We start from the raw sequence: 25,163 nt of genomic DNA on the forward strand, positions 1-25,163 counted from the left end.
TCTGCAGCAGAACAACGACCCCAAACATACAGCCAATGTCATTAAGCACTATCTTCAACGTAAAGAAGAACAAGGAGTCCTGGAAGTGATGGTATGGCCCCAACAGAGCCCTGATTTCACCACCATTGAGTCTGTCTTGGATTACATGACGAGTCAGAAGGATTTGAGCTAGCCTACATTCACAGAAGATCTGCTGTTGTCCAAGATGTTTGGAACAACCTCCCTGCTGAGTTCCTTCAAAAACTGTGCAAATGCAACTAGAAGAATTGATGCTGTTTTGAAGGCAAAGGGTGTTCACACCAAATAACTATTTGATTCAGATTTCTCTTCTGTTCACTTAATTGTATTGTTTAATTGATAAGAATAAACTAACGCTTTTATTTTATAAATCATTCTTACTTTGCAGCATTTTTTCCACAGCTACCTAAAACTTTTGCCCAGCACGGTAGATACCTAGTGTGATCCTTTCTTTGGCATTTGAAATAATCTTTGTCATGTGGGCTTCAATAATAAAAGGCATCCATCAAGCTTGAGAAGGAAAATCTTTATTCTTCCTTGCAGTATGACGCAGGTCAAGAATATTACAAAGAAAAAAAACTGTAATCGGTCTGCAGAGTAGCACTGAAGGGAAGATACCGCTCAACTTTGACACAAAGCTGTCCTCATACTACATTTTTTTTATAGGGGGTTATTCAAGTTATATCCCAGTTCGGAGAAAATCGCAAATTAGCAATTTCTCTTACGTCCTTGAGGATGCTGGGGACTCCGTAAGGACAATGGGGTATAGACGGGCTCCGCAGGAGACATGGGCACTCTAAGACTTTAGATGGGTGTGAACTGGCTCCTCCCTCTATGCCCCTCCTCCAGACCTCAGTTAGATCCTGTGCCCAGAGGAGACTGGTTGCACTACAGGGGAGCTCTACTGAGTTTCTCTGAAAGGACTTTTGTTAGGTTTTTTATTTTCAGGGAGCACTGTTGGCAACAGGCTCCCTGCTTCGTGGGACTGAGGGGAGAGAAGCAGACCCACTTTTCTGGACTGATGGGCTCTGCTTCTTAGGCTACTGGACACCATTAGCTCCAGAGAGTCGGAACACAGGTGTCGTCCTTGCTGTTCGTCCCAGAGCCGCGCCGCCGTCCTCCTCACAGAGCCGGAAGATTGAAGCCGGGTAAGTATAGGAAGCAAGAAGACTTCAAAGGTGGCAGAAGACTTCAGATCTTCATGAGGTATTGCTCCCACAACACACACAGGCACAGCAAGGGCGCAGAGGGGGCGCCCTGGGCAGCAATTTTTACCTCACATAAGACTGGCACACACATATATAGATACTGCGGAGGCAGTATATAATAAATCCCCTGCCAGTATAATAAAAATAGCGGGACCGAAGCCCGCCGTCGAGGGGGCGGAGCTTGATCTTCCAGCACTAACCAGCGCCATTTTCTCCACAGCATGCTGCAGAGAAGATGCTCCCGGACTCTCCCCTGCTGAACAAGTAACGGGGCAAAAACGAGGGGGGGGCACATTTATTTGGTGCTAATTCTATATATAAAGCGCTGTACAGGCTGGGACTTTGTTTCAGTATTTACTGGCGCTGGGTGTGTGCTGGCGTACTCTCTCTCTGTCTCTCCAAAGGGCCTTATTGTGGGTCTGTCCCCATATTCATATATCCCAGTGTGTGTGAGGGTGTCAGTACGTGTGTGTCGACATGTCTGAAGCGGAAGGCTCGTCTAGGGAGGAAGCAGAGCAGATGGTGGTGGTGTCTCCGTCGGCACAGCCGACACCTGATTGGTTGGACATGTGGAATGTTTTAAATGCTAATGTGGCGTTGTTACAGAAGAGATTGGACAAAGCAGAGTCCAAGGACAAAGCAGGGAGTCAATCCATGGCTGTTACTGTGTCACAAGACCCTTCAGGATCCCATAAACGTCCCTTTTCCCAGATAGCAGACACTGATACTGACACGGATTCTGACTCTAGTGTCGACTATGATGATGCAAGGTTGCACTCAAGAGTGGCCAAGAGTATTCAATATATGATTATTGCAATAAAAGATGTTTTGCATATCACAGAGGACTCCTCTGTCCCTGACACGAGGGTCTGCATGTTTAAGGAAAAGAAGCCTGAGGTAACGTTTCCCCCATCTCATGAGCTGAACGCCTTGTTTGAAAAGGCTTGGGAAACTCCAGACAAGAGACTGCAGGTTCCCAAGCGAATTATTATGGCGTATCCTTTCCCCTCAAAGGACAGGTTACGGTGGGAATCCTCGCCCACGGTGGACAAGGCCTTGATGCGCTTGTCCAAAAAGGTGACACTACCGTCCCCGGACACGGCGGCCCTAAAGGATCCTGCGGATCGCAGGCAGGAAACTACCTTAAAATCTATTTATGCGACTATGGGAGCCCTGCTCAGACCTGCAGTAGCGTCGGCATGGGTGGGTAGCGCAATTGCAGCTTGGGCTGATAACTTGTCATCTGACATCCCAGGTAAAGATAGTATTTTGTTGACCTTAAGTCACATCAAGGACGCAGCGTTATATATGAGAGAGGCTGCGAGAGATATTGGGCTTTTGGGTTCAAGAGCCAATGCCATGGCAGTTTCTGCTAGAAGGTCCCTGTGGACCCGTCAATGGACAGGTGATGCTGACTCAAAGAGACATATGGAGGCTTTGCCTTACAAAGGTGAAGTTTTATTTGGGGAGGGCCTCGCGGACCTGGTTTCCACAGCTACCGCGGGTAAGTCTTCTTTTTGCCTTACGTTCCCCACAGCAGAAGAAAACACCTCAATACCAGATGCAGTCCTTTCGGTCTCATAAGTTCAGAAAGGGGCGTGGCTCTTCCTTCCTCGCCAGAGGTAGAGGGAAAAGAACACCAGCTACGGCTAGTTTCCAGGAACAAAAATCCTCCCCAGCCTCTACAAAATCCACCGCATGACGCTGGGGCTCCGCTACGGGAGTCCGCACCGGTGGGGGCACGTCTTCGACTCTTCAGCCAAGTCTGGGTTCAGTTGGATTTGGATCCTTGGGTGGTCGAAATTGTATCCCAAGGCTACAAGCTGGAGTTCGAAGATGTGCCTCCACACCGATTTTTCAAATCGGCCTTGCCAGCTTCTCCCCCAGAGAGGGAAATAGTTTCAGCTGCCATACAAAAGCTGTGTCAACAGCAAGTGATTATCAGGGTTCCCCTAGTGCAACAGGGGAAAGGGTTTTATTCAACCCTATTTGTGGTCCCGAAGCCGGATGGTTCGGTCAGACCAATTCTGAATCTAAAATCCCTAAACCTATATTTGAAGAGGTTCAAATTCAAGATGGAATCTCTCCGGGCAGTGATCTCCAGCCTGGAAGGGGGGGATTTTATGGTGTCACTAGACATAAATGATGCATACCTTCATGTCCCCATATATCCTCCTCATCAGGCGTACCTGAGATTCGCTGTACAGGATTGTCATTACCAGTTTCCGACGTTGCCGTTTGGCCCCCGAGAATTTTCACCAAAGTAATGGCAGAAATGATGGTGCTCCTGCGCAAGCAGTGGGTCACAATTATCCCATACTTGGACGATCTCCTGATAAAGGCAAGATGAAGAGATCAGTTACTAAAAAGCGTGTCTCTCTTCCTGAGAGTACTACAACAACATGGCTGGATTCTAAATCTACCAAAGTCGCAGTTGGTTCCGACAACTCGGCTGTTATTTCTCTATCGTCCTAGTGGATGCTGGGGTTCCTGAAAGGACCATGGGGAATAGCGGCTCCGCAGGAGACAGGGCACAAAAAGTAAAGCTTCAGGATCAGGTGGTGTGCACTGGCTCCTCCCCCTATGACCCTCCTCCAGTTAGATTTTTGTGCCCGGCCGAGAAGGGTGCAATCTAGGTGGCTCTCCTAAAGAGCTGCTTAGAAAAGTTTAGCTTAGGTTTTTTATTTTACAGTGAGTCCTGCTGGCAACAGGATCACTGCAACGAGGGACTTAGGGGAGAAGAAGTGAACTCACCTGCGTGCAGGATGGATTGGCTTCTTTGGCTACTGGACATTAGCTCCAGAGGGACGATCACAGGTACAGCCTGGATGGTCACCGGAGCCTCGCCGCCGGCCCCCTTGCAGATGCTGAAACAAGAAGAAGGTCCAGAATCGGCGGCATGAAGACTCCTCAGTCTTCTTAAGGTAGCGCACAGCACTGCAGCTGTGCGCCATTTCCTCTCAGCACACTTCACACGGCAGTCACTGAGGGTGCAGGGCGCTGGAAGGGGGGCGCCCTGGGAGGCAATGAAAACCTATTTTTGGCTAAAAATACCTCACATATAGCCTCCGGGGGCTATATGGAGATATTTAACCCCTGCCAGAATCCGTTAAGAGCGGGAGACGAGGCCGCCGAAAAAGGGGCGGGGCCTATCTCCTCAGCACACAGCGCCATTTTCCCTCACAGAAAGGCTGGAGGGAAGGCTCCCAGGCGCTCCCCTGCACTGCACTACAGAAACAGGGTTAAAACAGAGAGGGGGGGCACTAATTTGGCGTTAGAAATATATAAAAAAGATGCTATAAGGGAAAACACTTATATAAGGTTGTCCCTATATAATTATAGCGTTTTTGGTGTGTGCTGGCAAACTCTCCCTCTGTCTCTCCAAAGGGCTAGTAGGTCCTGTCCTCTATCAGAGCATTCCCTGTGTGTGTGCTGTGTGTCGGTACGTGTGTGTCGACATGTATGAGGACGATGTTGGTGAGGAGGCGGAGCAATTGCCTGTAATGGTGATGTCACTCTCTAGGGAGTCGACACCGGAATGGATGGCTTATTTAGGGAATTACGTGATAATGTCAACACGCAGCAAGGTCGGTTGACTACATGAGACGGCCGACAAACAATTAGTACCGGTCCAGACGTCTCAAAAACACCGTCAGGGGTTTTAAAACGCCCGTTTACTTTAGTCGGTCGACACAGACAGGGACACTGAATCCAGTGTCGACGGTGAATAAACAAACGTATTCCTTATTAGGGCCACACGTTAAGGGCAATGAAGGAGGTGTTACATATTTCTGATACTACAAGTACCACAAAAGAGGGTATTATGTGGGATGTGAAAAAACTACCGTAGTTTTTCCTGAATCAGATAAATTAAATGAAGTGTGTGATGATGCGTGGGTTCCCCCCGATAGAAAATATGGGCGGTATACCCTTTCCCGCCAGAAGTTAGGGCGCGTTGGGAAACACCCCTTAGGGTGGATAAGGCGCTCACACGCTTATCAGAACAAGTGGCGGTACCGTCTATAGATAGGGCCGTCCTCAAGGAGCCAGCTGACAGGAGGCTGGAAAATATCATAAAAAGTATATACACACATACTGGTGTTATACTGCGACCAGCGATCGCCTCAGCCTGGATGTGCAGAGCTGGGGTGGCTTGGTCGGATTCCCTGACTAAAAATATTGATACCCTTGACAGGGACAGTATTTTATTGACTATAGAGCATTTAAAGGATGCATTTCTATATATGCGAGATGCACAGAGGGATATTTGCACTCTGGCATCAAGAGTAAGTGCGATGTCCATATCTGCCAGAAGATGTTTATGGACACGACAGTGGTCAGGTGATGCAGATTCCAAACGGCACAAAGGTGTATTGCCGTATAAAGGAAGAGGAGTTATTTGGGGTCGGTCCATCGGACCTGGTGGCCACGGCAACTGCTGGAAAATCCACCGTTTTTTACCCTAAGTCACATCTCTGCAGAAAAAGACACCGTCTTTTCAGCTTCAGTCCTTTCGTCCCTATAAGAGTCATATCTGCCCAGGGATAGAGGAAAGGGAAGAAGACTGCAGCAGGCAGCCCATTCCCAGGAACAGAAGCGTTCCACCGCTTCTGACAAGCTCTCAGCATGACGCTGAGACCGTACAGGACCCCTGGATCCTACAAGTAGTATCCCAGGGGTACAGATTGGAATGTCGAGACGTTTCCCCTGCGCAGGCTCCTGAAGTCTGCTTTACCAAGGTCTCCCTCCGACAAGGAGGCAGTATGGGAAACAATTCACGAGCTGTATTCCCAGCAGGTGATAATTAAATTACCCCTCCTACAACAAGAAAAGGGGTATTATTCCACACTATATTGTGGTACTGAAGCCAGAAGGCTAGGTGAGACCTATTCTAAATCTAAAAAAATTTGAACACTTACAAAGGTTCAAATCAAGATGGAGTCACTCAGAGCAGTGATAACGAACCGGGAAGAAGGGGACTATATGGTGTCCCGAGACATCAGGGATGCTTACCTCCATGTCCCAAATTTGCCCTTATCACTAAGGGTACCTCAGGTTCGTGGTACAGAACTGTCACTATCAGTTTCAGACGCTGCCGTTTGGATTGTCCACGGCACCCCGGGTCTTTACCAAGGTAATGGCCGAAATGATGGTTCTTCTTCGAAGAAAAGGCGTCTTAATTATCCCTTACTTGGACGATCTCCTGATAAGGGCAAAGTCCAGGGAACAGTTGGAGGTCGGAGTAGCACTATCTCGGATACTGTTACAACAGCAGGGGTGGATTCTAAATATTCCAAAATCGCAGCTGATCCCGACAACAGTCTCCTGTGCTTAGGGATGATTCTGGACACAGTCCAGAAAAAGGTGTTTCTCCCGGAAGAGAAAGCCAGGGAGTTATCCGAGCTAGTCAGGAACCTCCTAAAATCAGTGCATCATTGCACAAGGGCCATGGTAAAAAAAAAAATGGTGACTTCCTTCGAAGCAATTCCAGTCGGCAGATTTCATGCAAGAACTTTTCAGTGGGATCTGCTGGACAAATGGTCCGGATCGCATCTTCAGATGCATCAGCGGATAACCCTATATCCAAGGACAAGGGTGTCTCTCCTGTGGTGGTTACAGAGTGCTCATCTTCTAGAGGGCCGCAGATTCGGCATTCAGTTTTGGATGTTGGTGACCACGGAGGCCAGCCCGAGAGGCTGGGGAGCAGTCACACAAGGAAAAAATTTCCAGGGAGTGTGATCAAGTCTGGAGACTTTTCTCCACATAAATATAGCTAAGGGTAAATTTATAATGCTCTAAGCTTAGCAAGACCTCTGCTTCAAGGTCAGCCGGTATTGATCCAGTGGGATAAAACATCACGGCAGTCGCCCACGTAAATAGACAGGGCGGCACAAGAAGCAGGAGGGCAGTGGCAAAAACTGCAAGGACTTTTCGCTGGGCGGAAAATCATGTGATAGCACTGTCAGCAGTGTTTCATTCCGGGAATGGAAACTGGGAAGCAGACTTCCTCAGTAGGCACGACCTCCACCCGGCAGAGTGGGAACTTCATGGGGAAGTTTTCCACATGATTGTAAACCGTTGGGAATTACCAAAGGTGGACATGATGGCGTCCCGTCTGAACAAAAAACGGGACAGGTATTGCGCCAGGTTAAGAGACCCTCAGGCAATAGCTGTGGACGTTCTGGTAACACCGTGGGTGTACCAGTCGGTGTATGTGTTCCATCCTCTGCTTTTCATACCTAAGGTACTGAGAATTATAAGACGTAGAGGAGTAAGAACTATACTCATGGCTCCGGATTGGCCAAGAAGGACTTGGTACCCGGAACTTCAAGAGATGCTCACAGAGGACTTATGGCCTCTGCCGCTAAGAAGGGACTTGTTTCAGCAAGTACCATGTCTGTTCCAAGACTTACCGCAGCTGCGTTTGACGGCATGGCGGTGGAACGCCGGATCCTAAGGGAAAAGGCATTCAGGAAGAGGTCATTCCTACCCTGGTCAAAGCCAGAAAGAAGGTGACCGCACAACATTATCACCACATGTGGCGAAAATATGTTGCGTGGTGTGAGGCCAGGAAGGCCCCACGAAGAAATTTCAACTCGGTCGATTCCTGCATTTCCTGCAAACAGGAGTGTCTATGGGCCTCAAATTGGGGTCCATTAAGGTTCAAATTTCGGCCCTGTCGATTTTTCTTCCAGAAAGAATTGGCTTCAGTTCCTGAAGTCCAGAAGTTTGTCAAGGGAGTATTGCATATACAACCCCCTTTTGTGCCTCCAGTGGCACTGTGGGATCTCAACGTAGTTCTGGGATTCCTCAAAACACATTGGACAAAAAAGCCCATATCTGTTTGTCCATTCGGACAGGGCAGAGCTGCGGACTCGTCCCCAGTTCTCTCCCTAAGGTGGTGTCAGTGTTTCACCTGAACCAGCTTATTGTGGTGTCTTGCGCCTACTAGGGACTTGGAGGACTCCAAGTTGCTAGATGTGGTCAGGGCCCTGAAAATATAGGTTCCAGGACGGCTGGAGTCAGGAAAACTGACTTGCTGTTATCCTGTATGCACCCAACAAACTGGGTGCTCTTGCTTCTAAGCAGACTTTTGCTAGTTGGATGTGTAATACAATTCAGCTTGCACATTCTGTGGCAGGCCTGCCACAGCCAAAATATGTAAATGCCCATTCCACAAGGAAGGTGGGCTCATCTTGGGCGGCTGCCCGAGGGGTCTCGGCTTTACAACTTTGCCGAGCGGCTATTTAGTCAGGGGCAAACACGTTTGTAAAATCCTACAAATTTGATAACCTGGCTAAGGAGGACCTGGAGTTCTCTCATTCGGTGCTGCAGAGTCATCCGCACTCTCCCGCCCGTTTGGGAGCTTTGGTATAATCCCCATGGTCCTTTCAGGAACCCCAGCATCCACTAGGACGATAGAGAAAATAAGAATTTACTTACCGATAATTCTATTTCTCGGAGTCCGTAGTGGATGCTGGGCGCCCATCCCAAGTGCGGATTATCTGCAATACTTGTACATAGTTACAAAAATCGGGTTATTATTGTTGTGAGCCATCTTTCAGAGGCTCCGCTGTTATCATACTGTTAACTGGGTTCAGATCACAGGTTTTACAGTGTGATTGGTGTGGCTGGTATGAGTCTTACCCGGGATTCATAAATCCTTCCTTATTGTGTACGCTCGTCCGGGCACGGTGTCCTAACTGAGGCTTGGAGGAGGGTCATAGGGGGAGGAGCCAGTGCACACCACCTGATCCTGAAGCTTTACTTTTTGTGCCCTGTCTCCTGCGGAGCCGCTATTCCCCATGGTCCTTTCAGGAACCCCAGCATCCACTACGGACTCCGAGAAATAGAATTATCGGTAAGTAAATTCTTATTTTTTTGGGCATGATTCTGGACACGGAAAAAAAGAGGGTTTTTCTCCCAATGGAAAAAGCCCAGGAACTCCAGAACATGGTCAAGGACCTGCTGAAACCAAAAAGAGTGTCAGTTCATCAATGCACTCAAGGATTGGGAAAGATGGTGGCGGCCTACGAGGCCATTCCGTTCGGCAGGTTCCATACGAGAACTTTTCAGTGGGACCTTCTGGACAAGGGGTCAGGGTCCCATCTACAGATGCATCGGAGTTTAAGCCTGTCCCCCAGGGCCAGGGTCTCTCTCCTGTGGTGGCTCCAGAGTGCTCACCTTCTAGAGGGTCGCAGGTTCTTGCATTCAAGATTGGGTTCTTGTGACCACGGACGCGAGCCTCCGAGGATGGGGAGCAGTCTCACAAGGAAAAAAATTTCAGGGAATATGGTCAAGCCAGGAGGCTTGTCTACACATCAATGTGCTGGAATTAAGGGCCATATACAACGGCCTGCAACAGGCGGAGAATCTTCTTCGCAACTTACCCGTTCTGATCCAGTCAGACAATGTCACAGCCGTGGCGCATGTAAACCGCCAGGGCGGGACAAGGAGCAGACTGCAATGGCAGAAGCCACCAGGATTCTTCGCTGGGCGAAAAATCATGTAAGCGCTCTGTCAGCGGTCTTCATTCCGGGAGTAGACAACTGGGAGGCAGACTTCCTCAGCAGGCACGATCTCCATCCAGGAGAGTGGGGACTTCATCAAGAGGTCTTTGCAGAGGTAACAAGTTGTTGGGGACTTCCTCAAATAGACATGATGGCGTCACGCCTCAACAGAAAGCGGACATATTGTTCCAGGCCGAGGGACCCTCAGGCAGTGGCGGTGGACGCCTTGGTGACACCGTGGGTGTTTCAGTCGGTCTATGTGTTCCCACCGCTTCCACTTATCTCAAAAATATTGAGAATCATAAGACGAACAAGAGTGCAGACAATACTCATTGTCCCAGATTGGCCTTGAAGGGCCTGGTATTCAGATCTTCAGGAAATGATCACAGAAGATCCGTGGCATCTTCCTCCCAGGGAGGACCTGTTGCAACAGGGGCCCTGTGTAATGGTGAAGCACTATCACCGTATCTGGAGGAAATATGTATCTTGGTGTGAAGCCAAGAATGCTCCTACGGAAGATTTTCAGCTGGGTCGTTTTCTCCATTTCTACATACAGGAGTGGAAATGGGCCTAAAGTTAGGCTCCATTAAGGTGCAGATTTCGGCCTTATCTATATTCTTTCAGAATGAAATTGGCTTCTCTCCCAGAAGTCCAGACTTTTGTAAAGGGAGTGCTGCACAACAAACCTCCTTTTGTGCCCCCAGTGGCACCGTGGGACCTTAACGTGGTGTTACAGTTCCTTAAATCACACTGGTTTGAACCTCTTCAAACCGTTGAATTAAAATTTCTCACTTGGAAGGTGGTCATGTTGTTGGCCTTGGCATCTGCGAGGCTGGTGTCCGAATTGGCGGCTTTGTCTCACAAGAGCCCCTATCTGATTTTCCATGTGGATCGAGCAGAGTTGAGGACTCGTCCTCAATTTCTGCCTAAAGTGGTTTCGTCGTTTGATATGAACCAACCTATTGTGGTGCCTGTGGCTATGGGTGACTTGTAGGATTCCAAGTCCCTTGATGTAGTCAAGAGCCTTAAAAATTTATGTAGCCAGGACGGCTCGGGTTAGGAAAACTGAGGCATTGTTTGTCCTGTATGCAGCCAACAAGGTTGGCGCTTCTGCTTCTAAGCAGACTATTGCTCGCTGGATCTGTAACACGATTCAGCAGGCTCATTCTACGGCTGGATTGCTGTTACCAAATTCGGTAAATGCCCATTCCACTAGGAAGGAGGGCTCTTCTTGGGCAGCTGCCCGAGGCGTCTTGGCATTACAGCTTTGCCGAGCAGCTACTTGGTTGGGTTCAAACACTTTTTTGCAAAATTCTACAAGTTTGATACCTTGGCTGATGAGGACCTCATGTTTGCTCAATCGGTGATGCAGAGTCATCCGCACTCTCCCGCCCGGTCTGGAACTTTGGTATAAACCCCATGGTCCTTACGGAGTCCCCAGCATTCTCTAGAACGTAAGAGAAAATAAGATTTTAAACCTACTGGTAAATCTTTTTCTCCTAGTCCGTAGAGGATGCTGGGCGCCCGTCCCAGTGCGGACAAATTCTGCAAGGCTTGTATATAGTTGTTGCTTACATAAGGGCTATGTTACAGTTGAGATCAGTCTCTGGCTGATGCTGTTTTGTTCATACTGTTAACTGGTTTAGTATATACCATGTTGTACGGTGTGTATGGTGTGGGCTGGTATGTATCTCGCCCTTAGATTAACAAAAATCCTTTCCTCGTACTGTCAGTCTCCTCTGGGCACAGTTCTATAACTGAGGTCTGGAGGAGGGGCATAGAGGAAGGAGCCAGTTCACACCCATCTAAAGTCTTAGAGTGCCCATGTCTCCAGCGGAGCCCGTCTATACCCCATGGTCCTTACGGAGTCCCCATTATCCTCTACGGACTAGGAGAAAAAGATTTACCGGTAGGTTTAAAATCTTATTTTTCTCCAAGCTGTGCATGCGCTGTGGCCGTACAGCACATGTGCAAGCAGTCACACTTTAAGTGACAGCGTTTTGGGGGGAGTGGTCCAGTCAACGCAGGCGTGGCCGAACTGTTTTCAGGGAAGCTGCGTGACGGCACACGCAACCATTCGGATCAAGAAAATGGTGGTGGACCTCCTGCATACGCAGCCTAGCTGCGGATGCAGGGGGTCATCATTCATTTTTGCTTCAGCAATGTAGTCGCAATTATTTAGCATTTTCATCAATGGCCACCAATTAGCATGCTGGGTAGCCCCCAGCATGCGATAGAAAGGATTGCAGATTCTGCTTTTTATCAGAATCTGCACTCCACCCTGAATAGCCCCCATAGTCTGTATGTCCACATTCACAATGTTGACATGGTGAATGTCAAGAGTCTACAATGTCTACAGTCTACAATGTCTGTCAGTGTTAGAACACCTCATATTTCAGGAGGACAGTCATTTTTTTAGGGCATTGTTCCACCAATGGGCTGTGGAGTTCCACTGATGTGGCGGGTGAATGGATGATGTATTTTTCAGGCGCACTCAATGTTCCGATACCATCCTCCTTACTGTTGAGAAGTATGGTGTTAGGGCGTAAATAATGAAAAAAAACGTTATGTCGACATGTCACACATCAACATTCAGACCATGTCCACATTCTGAATTTTGTACAAACTTCTCAAGTCAGACTGCACCATTTAAATTCAGATAGGCCCTCATTCCGAGTTGTTCGCTCGCTAGCTGCTTTTAGCAGCTTTGCACACGCTAAGCCACCGCCTACTGGGAGTGTATTTTAGCATAGCAGAATTACGAACGAAAGATTAGCAGAATTGCGAATAGAAATTTCTTAGCAGTTTCTGAGTAGCTCGAGACTTACTCTGCCACTGCGATCAGTTCAGTCAGTTTCGTTCCTGGTATGACATCACAAACACACCCAGCGTTCGCCCAGACACTCCCCCGTTTCTTCAGACACTCCCGCGTTTTCCCCAGAAACGGCTGCGTTTTTTCGCACACACCCATAAAACGGCTAGTTTCCGCCCAGAAACACCCACTTCCTGTCAATCACACTTCGATCACCAGAACGAAGAGATTTCTTCGTTAAGCCGTGAGTAAAATACCAAACTTTTTATCAAATTTACTTGGCGCAGGCGCACTGCGAACGCTGCACATGCGCAGTTTGCGACTAATCGCACCGATGCGAAGAAAAATAACGAGCAAACAACTCGGAATGAGGGCCATAGTTGAATGTATGATATAAGAGACAAAAGGGAACATACAAACCAAGGATGGACTGGGGCTGTCTATCAGTTCTACCATGGTAGTGTGCACTCACGAAAAAGGGGATGTTGTCATGGCAAACTGGGCATGCTGTGAGTCACGGGGGCCTTGCCTCGTGGCACGCGCCTATGTCTCTGTATTCCAGGAGGCCGAGCAGAGCACTGGGAGGCAGAGCTGTTGGCTAGCTTTGGTCTTTTTGATTCGAGCAGAGTGCTCAGCCAGCCCTGGTCACTCTGCATGGCCAGACTGACCTGTTAGATCATTGGTCCGTGATTGAAAAAAAATTACTGAATATATAGAGAGAGAGAAAAAAAACACAAATATTTTCTCATTAAAATACTGTACATTTCCCTATCTCGCTCCTGAATACCGACCTCAAAATCTTTGCCAAAATACTGGCCAATAGGCTTAATCCTATTCTCCCCTCCCTCATACACCCTGACCAGGTGGGCTTTGTCCCGTCCAGGCAAGCGCTTGACAACACCAGACGCACGATCGACATCATTCATTATATTGACTCCCATAAGATCCCATCTCTGGCGCTTGCTCTGGATGCGGAGAAAGCCTTCGACAGGGTCTCCTGGCCTTTCATGCTGCAAACCTTGCAGCACTTTGGCTTCCTAGGTAAATTCCTTCAGGCCATACAAGCCCTATACCAAAACCCCTCAGCCTCAGTACTTTCAAACGGCTTACTGTCGGATCCCTTCACGATCTCCAACGGGACCACACAAGGGTGCCCGCTATCCCCTCTCATCTTTGCACTGATAATCGAACCCCTCGCAAGTCGCATCAGGACCAACCCAGATATTTACGGGATTACCATTAACCACACTCAGTACACTGTTTCCCTGTTCGCTGACGACATACTCCTCACACTGACGAACCCGACTATCTCTCTTCCTAATCTCTTCCGAGAATTATCTATTTACAACAACCTCTCGGGATATAAAATCAACCAGTCAAAATCCGAGGCCCTCTCCTTACATATCCCCAGACGAAACAAGGACCAATTGCAGGCGAACTTTGAATTCTCATGGCGCAAACGCTCACTTAAATACTTAGGAATCTTCCTAACTAAATCCTACAGTTCTTTGTACCGGGCCAACTACCCCCTGATCATGAACTCGATTCTCAAGGACATCCAACAATGGGAATCGTACTTTCTCTCGTGGGTTAGGCGCATTAATGCAATAAAAATGAATGCGCTCCCCAAACTCCTGTATTTATTCCAGACACTCCCAATTCAGATTCCCCAGCAAACCCTTCGCACCCTTTAATCCTCGATATGTAAATTTATTTGAAACGGCAAAAAACCCCGACTTCGTCGGGAAATCCTAGCCAAACACTCTCGGAACAGAGGCCTTGGCCTTCCCATCCTCCAACGTTATTTCACTGCAACTAAGTTGAGTCAGTTGGTTGCTTGGCATGCCCCGAAACATACTAAACGGTGGGTCGACGTGGAGAGCGACCTTGTAGGCGTCCCCTCGATCTCCTATCTACCATGGGTTCCTCGCAAACGTTACCCTCAATTTAGCTGCCCTTCACCCACTGTAGAGCTCACACTTGGAAATTGGGAACACCTGAACAAAAAAATGAAACTGTCCATCTACCCCTCCACCCTAACTCCTATTTGGAACAACTCGGCTTTTCCTCCAGGCCTATCTCCAGCAATGGCCCGCCCCTGGATCTCAGCGGGTATCACTAGGATCTCTCATTTCACAGGAACCCATGCCATCAGATCATTCTCTGACCTACAAGCTATATATGGTTTGCCCAACTCTTTACATTACCAATATTTACAAATACGTCACTACATTTCCCCTTTACACTTATCTTTGCTGCAAAGAATCCCCTCCTCTTTTGAAAGGCTCTGTATGTATAACCCCACTGACAGGGGCGTCATTTCACTCCTTTACAAATCTATTTTAGCACCCGAAACCCCCCCCCCCCCCTCGAGCCACACGAACAGGCCTGGGAGGTGGACCTAAGAATGCATCTCGAGAGCGAGGACTGGGAAACTATCCGGGCCACGATCTCGGGATGCTCTATTAGCGTGGCCATTCGTGAAAACTCGTTTTAAATCTATACAAGATGGTATTTGGTTCCAGAACGCCTACACAGAATATTTCTAAGCGCCTCAAAACTTTGCTGGAGAAACTGCAGCCACGTGGGCACATTCTATCACACATGGTGGTCTTGCCCGACAATTGCCCGGTACTGGGCCATGGTCTGCGCCCTTCTTGCCCAAATCCTGGACCTATCACTGCCTCTCTCACCTGTTAACTTACTTCTATGTGCTCCTCTGGATCATACCCCTAGAGACTCGAACAAACTGATCCTCCACATTTCTTGTGCGGCCAAGTACCAAATAGCGCGTAACTGGAAAGTTCCTAATGCACCCAACCGCCAAGCACTAATAAATAGGATTTGGTTCATTGCACAAATGGAATACATCACAAGTCTTTAACACAATACGGTTCAAAAATTCCACTCCATCTGGCTTCCCTGGTATTGGCACCAAAACTCCCCCCTCCCGGGTCTTAACTAGGTCTCAAATTCGACAGAGTATAGAGCAAGAAAAGTGGCTGCGCTGTGTGTCAGCAGCTATATAAAATAGAGAACACAACGTATAAAATGTAAAGAATTTATTCTCTTAATCAATATAGTTATAAAACATGTAGGTTAATAATACACCTATATCTGTCTCAGGTGATATAAAGGTTCAGCCGTGTGATAAAAATGGCTATCTAATATATTAAATCCTAATTGTGCAATAGGGAGGGAACAGGAGAATTTGTAGATGTAGTTCCAGATAAATGTAAACATATACTACCTCTCCGGCAAGGGCTGGTATAAACTTGGCCGGGCGTCCCCGGCCAGTGAGTCCTGCGTTGCCCGATGTTCTGCACAGAGGAGAGGAGTATTGCGGTGCCCAATGCCGAACACCCCCCAATAGAAAGAGATGTATAATCGTCTCCTGTATTCCTGATCGCCAGCCGGCGATGAAGCAAGCTGCTGAAATGCACAATGTGATTGCACAGCGGAGCGGAAAGGTGGGTAACCCAATGCTGAGTACCTGCCGCCAGGAGGAAATGTGCGGTCGTCTCCTGTTCTCGTGATCGCTGGCCGGCGCTGATAGCAAGCTGCTGTCGGAGAGTCAAAGGCGGTTTCTTGCCGCGGTCAGCCGGTCAGCTGGATGGAAGAGAAGCTGTGTGGATTGCACAGGATTAATTCACCTGGACCAGGTGTATGGAAGGCGGGGTCCTACCCCGCCTTCCATACACCTGGTCCAGGTGAATTAATCCTGTGCAATCCACACAGCTTCTCTTCCATCCGGCTGACTGCGGCATGAAACCGCCTTTGACTCTCCGACAGCAGCTTGCTATCACCGCCGGCCAGCGATCCCGAGAACAGGAGACGACCGCACATTTCCTCCTGGCGGCAGGTACTCAGCATTGGGTTACCCACCTTTCCGCTCCGCTGTGCAATCACATTGTGCATTTCAGCAGCTTGCTTCATCGCCGGCTGGCGATCAGGAATACAGGAGACGATTATACATCTCTTTCTATTGGGGGGTGCTCGGCACTGGGCACCACAATACTCCTCTCCTCTGTGCAGAACATCGGGCAACGCAGGACTCACTAGCCGGGGACGCCCGGCCAAGTTTATACCAGCCCTTGCCGGAGAGGTAGTATATGTTTACATTTACCTGGAACTACATCTACAAATTCTCCTGTTCCCTCCCTATTGCACTATTAGGATTTAATATATTGGATAGCCATTTTTATCACACGGCTGAACCTTTATATCACCTGAGACAGATATAGGTGTATTATTAACCTACATGTTTTATAACTATATTGATTAAGAGAATAAATTCTTTACATTTTATACGTTGTGCTCTCTATTTTATATAGCTGCTGACACACAGCGCAGCCACTTTTCTTGCTCTATAGTCTTCCAATCCATCTCACATAGTGGTGTGGCAAGCGCAGTGTCTCAGGAGCCTGTTGTACCTTAATTTGTTGGTTTTATTTAAATGATTGATTTGTTTGAGGCGCTGAACAAGTAGTTTCTTTTTTTGTTCAAATTCGACAGAGACCCACACGATTCCTCCCAAACCCCCCCCCCCTTTTTTTTTTCTTCTCTCTTCCTCTTTCACCCTTCTCTTTCTCCTATTACCTTCTTCCTCTTCTTCTCTTTCCCCTCTTTCCCCCCCCCCCTTTTTTCTCTTCCCCACCTCTCTGTTACATGGACTCCTGGCTCATCGGAGGTCACTCTCCCCTCCTTCTGTTTTTACTTCCTTTTCTTCACCTACCCACCCATGATCCTAATTCATCCTGTCTAGTTCTCCTACTACAACTCATCATGGGTTCTCACATTTTAGATGTCTTTTCCCTTTGTCAATTTTGAATTTTGTTATCACATTTTTCTATGTATCGAGCCGGGGTAGTATTGACTCACAACATCTCTTCCTTCCTAGAAGTTATATATATTTTGGATTTTTTTGCTCTACACGGTCTCCACGACGATACTTATTGAATTTATATTTCTGGTGTTTCCTGTGCTGTTAACTATGTTCAATTTGCCTAATAAAAACTTCATGATTAAAAAATAAATAAATACTGTACATTTATATGTAATGGAAAGCAAAATTGTTCTCAAGTTTCCCGTTACCTTTAAATTTATACCAGATCATACACAACACAGTTATGCTGCTTTCACATCGCAAAACCTGCTTTTGAAATGGTATTTGAAACGGTTCTTAAAACGGGTCTGAGCAGTTAAACCCCTTTCACATCTCATGTTGTAACCAGTAAATTACCATTTCATTACCGTTTTGGTACCTTTCACACTGAACCCGTTTCACCCATAGAAAACAGTGGTTGTCATTATAAATGGACTTTTCTGGCCCACACATTATTAATAATTATTAATTAATTATTAATAATTTGGATAGTCGTACGATGAAACCCAGCAGCTTGAAGCATATCTATTTATATTAGATGGGATTAGGTACTTGGTTTGTCTTTTTTGGAGGCACAAGTATTATTTATATATTTTTTAAAATAATTTTTTTTTTTTTTTTTAGATGGAATGGTAAAATACAGAAAAATAATGGCGTGGGGTCCCCCCTCCAAAGCATAACCAGCCTCGGGCTCTTCGAGCTGGTCCTGGTTCTAAAAATGCGGGGGGGAAATGGACAGGGGATCCCCCGTATTTTTAAAACCAGCACGGGCTCTGCGCCTGGTGCTGGTGCAAAAAATACGGGGGACAAAAAGAGTAGGGGTCCCCCGTATTTTTTACACCAGCATCGGGCTCCACTAGCTGGACAGATTATGCCACAGCCGGGGGTCACTTTTATACAGTGCCCTGCGGCCGTGGCATTAAATATCCAACTAGTCACCCCTGGCCGGGGTACCCTGGGGGAGTGGGGACCCCTTCAATCAAGGGGTGTGTCCCCCCCAGCCACCCAAGGGCCAGGGGTGAAGCCCGAGGCTGTCCCCCCCATCCATTGGCTGCGGATGGGAGGCTGATAGCCTTGAGTAAAATTACAGAATATTGTTTTTTCCAATAGTACTACAAGTCCCAGCAAGCCTCCCCCGCAAGCTGGTACTTGGAGAACCACAAGTACCAGCATGCGGGAGAAAACCGGGCCCGCTGTTACCTGTAGTACTACTGGAAAAAAAATACCCAAATAAAAACAGGAGACACACACCGTGACAAGTACAACTTTATTACACACTGCCGACACACTGCCGACACACACATACTTACCTATGTTCACACGCCGACATCGGTCCTCTTCTCCAAGTAGAATCCACGGATACCTGAAAATAAAAGATAAATATACTCACCTCATCCATGGTCCAGAGATAAATCCTCGTACTTGTCAAAAAAAGAAAACGAACACCCGACCAGCGGACTGAAAGGGGTCCCATGTTGACACATGGGACCCCTTTCCCCGAATGCAGAGAGACCCCCCCCCCCCCCCCCCACCCCCCCCCCCCCCCGTGACTGCTGTGACTGAAAGGTCTCGTAAGCCAATCAGCGAGCGCAACGTCCTTGCACTCTGCTGATTGGCTCTGTGCGCGTCTGAGCTGTCAGCGCATCGCACAGCTCCCTCCATTATATTCAATGGTGGGAACTTTGCGGCTAGCGGTGGGGTCACCCGCCGGTCAGCGGCTGACCGCGGGTAACCCCACCGCTGACGGCAAAGTTCCCACCATTGCAAGTTATGGAGGCAGCTGTGCGATGCGCTATCTGAGCTTAGACGCGCACAGCCAATCAGGTGAGCGCCACGGAGTAGCGCTTCCTGATTGGCTGAAGGGACCTCAGTGACAGGAGTCACGTGATGTCCCGGCATTCGTGGAAAGGGGTCTCATGTGTCAACATGGGACCCCTTTCAGTCCGGTGGTTCGGGTGTTCGTGTTTTTTTTTTTGCCAAGTACGAGGATTATCTCTGGACGTGGATTTATCTCTGGACACTGGCAGGTGAGTATAATTTTTTTCACAGGTACCCTCGGATCGTCGGAGACTGTGGCAGTCGGCGTGTCAACATAGGTAAGTATGTGTGTGTCGGCAGTGTGTAATAAAGTTGTACTTGTCACGGTGTGTGTCTCCTGTTTTTATTTGGGTATTTTTTTCCCAGTAGTACTACAGGTAACAGCGGGCCCGGTTTTCTCCCGCATGCTGGTACTTGTGGTTCTCCAAGTACCAGCTTGCGGGGGAGGCTTGCTGGGACTTGTAGTACTATTGGAAAAAACAATATTCTGTCATTTTACTCAAGGCTATCAGCCTCCCATCCGCAGCCAATGGATGGGGGGGACAGCCTCGGGCTTCACCCCTGGCCCTTGGGTGGCTGGGGGGGGGGGACCCCTTGATTGAAGGGGTCCCCACTCCCCCAGGGTACCCCGGCCAGGGGTGACTAGTTGGATATTTAATGCCACGGCTGCAGGGAGCGGTATAAAAGTGTCCCCCGGCTGTGGCATTATCTGTCCAGCTAGTGGAGCCCGATGCTGGTGTAAAAAATACGGGGGACCCCTACTCTTTTTGTCCCCCGTATTTTTTGCACCAGCACCAGGCGCAGAGCCCGGTGCTGGTTTTAAAAATACGGGGGATCCCCTGTCCATTTTTCCCCCGCATTTTTAGAACCAGGACCCGCTCGAAGAGCCCGAGGCTGGTTATGCTTTGGAGGGGGGACCCCACGCCATTTTTTCCGTGTTTTTCCCGTTTAAACGTTTATAAAGCCACTCTCACATGTGTCTCCTGTGGTTTCCAAGCTGTTTCCTGGTTGTGGCTGCTGACATCACACATGGAGACAGCCTATGACCTGCTGGGGCTTGCAAATACCGTTTCAGACCCTTTCACACTGCACAGTGAAATGGGACTGAAACGGGTAGGACCCTTCTTTTTTACCGTTTCAAAATACCTGTATTTTGAAAACGGTAAATTGAAGGGGACCCTTTCACATCGCAGCTTGACCCGTTTAGGAAGCCAGTTAAAATGGCAAAATACCGGGTACAAGCTGCGGTGTGAAAGGGGTATTAAGGTCTTCATGTTCGTATGCATGAATTTTGCCCACAAACTTTTATAGGAGCCTATTGATCAGTAGCACAATAACATTTTCTGACAGTTTGGTCAAAAGGTCAACACATGTTTTTTTTTTTTAAATGATTTTTTTTGGGGTTAGGCACGTGAGAGGGTTAGGGTTAGGCTGCCAGAAAGGATGGTTAGGGATAGGCAGTTGGATGAAGGTTAGGGTTTGCTGCAGAAAAGTATTGTTAGGATAAGGCACTAGGGGGAGGGTTAGTATTAGGGTTCTAATAACACAAGAAAACGTACACTCCAGCAGCAAAGAAGACTCTGTGCTGGGGCACTATTTATGTAATTATTTTATTTAAAAAAAAATGATTAAATCTTTATTTGTATGCCTTAAAAATATATAAGACCTATCGTCTCTACGTTCACGCAATACATGTATACATAGTAATAAAGGAAAAAGAACTGTATAAGTATGTTTATGTGCCTCTAATGGTGCTACACCAATATTCTTATGTGTCGTTGTAGTATCTACAATAAAATTTGGTTAGGTACCTATTTGCACACCTCTCATCATCCTAACACATTTAGGGGTATATGCAATTGCGGTCGAATTCCCGAAATTGTCGAAAAACTGGACTTTCTCTAACGTCCTAAGTGGATGCTGGGGACTCCGTCAGGACCATGGGGAATAGCGGCTCCGCAGGAGACAGGGCACAAAAATAAAGCTTTAGGATCAGGTGGTGTGTACTGGCTCCTCCCCCTATGACCCTCCTCCAAGCCTCAGTTAGGTTTTTGTGCCCGTCCGAGCAGGGTGCAATCTAGGTGGCTCTCCTAAAGAGCTGCTTAGAAAAAGTTTTTAGGTTTTTTATTTTCAGTGAGTCCTGCTGGCAACAGGCTCACTGCATCGAGGGACTTATGGGAGAGAATTTCAACTCACTTGCGTGCAGGATGGATTGGATTCTTAGGCTACTGGACACCATTAGCTCCAGAGGGAGTCGGAACACAGGTCTCACCCTGGGGTTCGTCCCGGAGCCGCGCCGCCGACCCCCCTTACAGATGCTGAAGATTGAAGGTCCGGAAACAGGCGGCAGAAGGCTCTTCAGTCTTCATGAAGGTAGCGCACAGCACTGCAGCTGTGCGCCATTGTTGTCACACACTTCACACCAAGCGGTCACGGAGGGTGCAGGGCGCTGCTGGGGGCGCCCTGGGCAGCAATATTTAATACCTTTATGGCAAAAGAATACATCACATATAGCCATTGAGGCTATATGTATGTATTTAACCCATGCCAGATATCTAAAACTCCGGGAGAAAAGCCCGCCGAAATAGGGGGCGGGGCTTATTCTCCTCAGCACACAGCGCCATTTTCCTGCTCAGCTCCGCTGTGAGGAAGGCTCCCAGGACTCTCCCCTGCACTGCACTACAGAAACAGGGTAAAACAGAGAGGGGGGGCATTTTTTGGCGATATTTTGATATATTTAAGCTGCTATAAGGAACAACACTTATATAAGGTTGTTCCCATATATATTATAGCGCTTGGGTGTGTGCTGGCAAACTCTCCTTCTGTCTCCCCAAAGGGCTAGTGGGGTCCTGTCTTCGATAAGAGCATTCCCTGTGTGTCTGCTGTGTGTCGGTACGTGTGTGTCGACATGTATGAGGACGATGTTGGTGTGGAGGCAGAGCAATTGCCGATAATGGTGATGTCACCCCCCAGGGAGTCGACACCGGAATGGATGGCTTTGTTTATGGAATTACGTGATAATGTCAGCACATTACAAAAATCAGTTGACGACATGAGACGGCCGGCAAACCAGTTAGTACCTGCCCAGGCGTCTCAGACACCGTCAGGGGCTGTAAAGCGCCCTTTACCTCAGTCGGTCGACACAGACACTGAATCTAGTGTCGACGGTGATGAAACAAACGTATTTTCAAGTAGGGCCACACGTTATATGATCACGGCAATGAAGGAGGCTTTGCATATCTCTGATACTGCAAGTACCACAAAAAGGGGTATTATGTGGGGGGTAAAAAAACTACCTGTAGTTTTTCCTGAATCAGAGGAATTAAATGATGTATGTGATGAAGCGTGGGTTAACCCAGATAGAAAAGTGCTAATTTCAAAAAAGTTATTAGCATTATACCCTTTCCCGCCAGAGGTTAGGGCGCGCTGGGAAACACCCCCTAGGGTGGATAAGGCGCTCACACGCTTATCAAAACAAGTGGCGTTACCGTCTCCTGATACGGCCGCCCTCAGGGATCCAGCTGATAGGAGACTGGAAACTACCCTAAAAAGTATATACACACATACTGGTGTTATACTGCGACCAGCCATCGCCTCAGCCTGGATGTGCAGTGCTGGGGTCGTCTGGTTGGATTCCCTGACTGAAAATATTGATACCCTGGATAGGGACAGTATTTTATTGACTATAGAGCAATTAAAGGATGCTTTCCTTTATATGCGAGATGCTCAGAGAGATATTTGCACTCAGGCATCGAGAGTAAATGCGATGTCCATATCTGCCAGAAGGAGTTTATGGACGCGACAGTGGTCAGGTGATGCGGATTCCAAACGACATATGGAAGTATTGCCGTATAAAGGGGAGGAATTATTTGGCGTCGGTCTATCGGATCTGGTGGCCACGGCAACTGCCGGAAAATCCACCTTTTTACCTCAGACCCCCTCCCAACAGAAAAAGACACCGTCTTTTCAGCCGCAGTCCTTTCGGTCCTATAAGAACAAGCGGACAAAAGGACAGTCATATCTGCCTCGGGGCAGAGGAAGGGGTAAGAGAGGGCAGCAAGCAGCCCCTGCCCAGGAACAGAAGCCCTCTCAGTGTTCTGCAAAGCCCTCAGCATGACGCTGGGGCCTTACAAGCGGACTCAGGAGCGGTGGGGGGTCGACTCAAGAATTTCAGCGCACAGTGGGCTTGCTCACAGGTGGACCCCTGGATCCTGCAGGTAGTATCTCAGGGTTACAGGTTGGAATTCGAGAAGTCTCCCCCTCGCAGGTTCCTAAAGTCTGCTTTGCCAACGTCTCCCTCAGACAGGGCGACGGTATTGGAAGCCATTCACAAGCTGTTTTCTCAGCAGGTGATAGTCAAGGTACCCCTCCTACAACAGGGAAAGGGGTATTACTCCACGCTATTTGTGGTACCGAAGCCGGACGGCTCGGTAAGACCTATTCTAAATCTGAAATCTTTGAACCTGTACATACAAAAATTCAAGTTCAAGATGGAGTCACTCAGAGCAGTGATAGCGAATCTGGAAGAAGGGGACTTTATGGTGTCCCTGGACATAAAGGATGCTTAACTGCATGTCCCAATTTGCCCTTCACATCAAGGGTACCTCAGGTTCGTGGTGCAAAACTGTCATTATCAGTTTCAGACGCTGCCGTTTGGATTGTCCACGGCACCTCGGGTCTTTACCAAGGTAATGGCCGAAATGATGATTCTTCTGCGAAGAAGAGGCGTATTAATTATCCCTTACTTGGACGATCTCCTGATAAGGGCAAGGTCCAGAGAACAGCTGGAGGACGGAGTAGCACTAACCCGACTAGTGCTGCAACAACACGGGTGGATTCTGAATTTTCCAAAATCTCAGTTGACCCCGACGACACGTCTGCTGTTCCTGGGAATGATTCTGGACACGGTTCAGAAAAAGGTGTTTCTTCCGGAGGAGAAAGCCAGGGAGTTATCCGAACTTGTCAGGAACCTCCTAAAACCAGGGAAAGTGTCTGTGCATCAATGCACAAGAGTCCTGGGAAAGATGGTGGCTTCTTACGAAGCGATTCCATTCGGCAGATTCCACGCACGAACTTTTCAGTGGGATCTGCTGGACAAATGGTCCGGATCACATCTGCAGATGCATCAGCGGATAACCTTATCGCCACGGACAAGGGTGTCTCTTCTGTGGTGGTTGCAGAGTGCTCATCTGTTAGAGGGCCGCAGATTCGGCATACAGGACTGGGTCCTGGTGACCACGGATGCCAGTCTGAGAGGCTGGGGAGCGGTCACACAGGGAAGAAACTTCCAGGGAGTATGGTCAAGCCTGGAGATGTCTCTTCACATAAATATACTGGAGCTAAGAGCGATTTACAATGCTCTAAGTCTGGCAAAACCCCTGCTTCAGGGTCAGCCGGTGTTGATCCAGTCGGACAACATCACGGCAGTCGCCCACGTAAACAGACAGGGCGGCACAAGAAGCAGGACAGCAATGGCAGAAGCTGCAAGGATTCTTCGCTGGGCGGAAGATCATGTGATAGCACTGTCAGCAGTATTCATTCCGGGAGTGGACAACTGGGAAGCAGACTTCCTCAGCAGACACGATCTACACCCGGGAGAGTGGGGACTTCATCCAGAAGTCTTCCACATGATTGTGAACCGTTGGGAAAAACCAATGGTGGATATGATGGCGTCCCGCCTCAACAAAAAACTGGACAGGTATTGCGCCAGGTCAAGAGACCCTCAGGCAATAGCTGTGGACGCTCTGGTAACACCGTGGGTGTTCCAGTCAGTGTATGTGTTCCCTCCTCTGCCTCTCATACCAAAAGTACTGAGAATTATACGGCAAAAGGGAGTAAGAACGATACTAGTGGCTCCGGATTGGCCAAGAAGAACTTGGTACCCGGAACTTCAAGAGATGCTCACGGAGGAT

General features: G+C 48.3%; 1 protein-coding gene across 2 annotated transcripts in view; it reads left to right on the forward strand.

Annotated features, from left to right (window-relative positions):
- LHFPL3 (LHFPL tetraspan subfamily member 3) overlaps positions 1-25,163 on the forward strand; it is a 299,565-nt gene that overhangs the window by 204,065 nt on the left and 70,337 nt on the right. The window contains exon 4 of one of the 2 annotated variants that reach the window (XM_063927016.1): positions 8-290. The exons of the other annotated variant lie outside the window; for it this stretch is intronic. The gene's annotated coding sequence lies outside the window, so the exon portion shown is untranslated. Of the gene's footprint in view, positions 1-7; positions 291-25,163 lie in introns of those variants that run through there. 2 annotated transcript variants of the gene reach the window in all.

The sequence above is a fragment of the Pseudophryne corroboree genome, chromosome 6, assembly GCF_028390025.1.
Source record: "Pseudophryne corroboree isolate aPseCor3 chromosome 6, aPseCor3.hap2, whole genome shotgun sequence".
In the NCBI taxonomy this organism is placed as follows: domain Eukaryota; kingdom Metazoa; phylum Chordata; class Amphibia; order Anura; family Myobatrachidae; genus Pseudophryne; species Pseudophryne corroboree.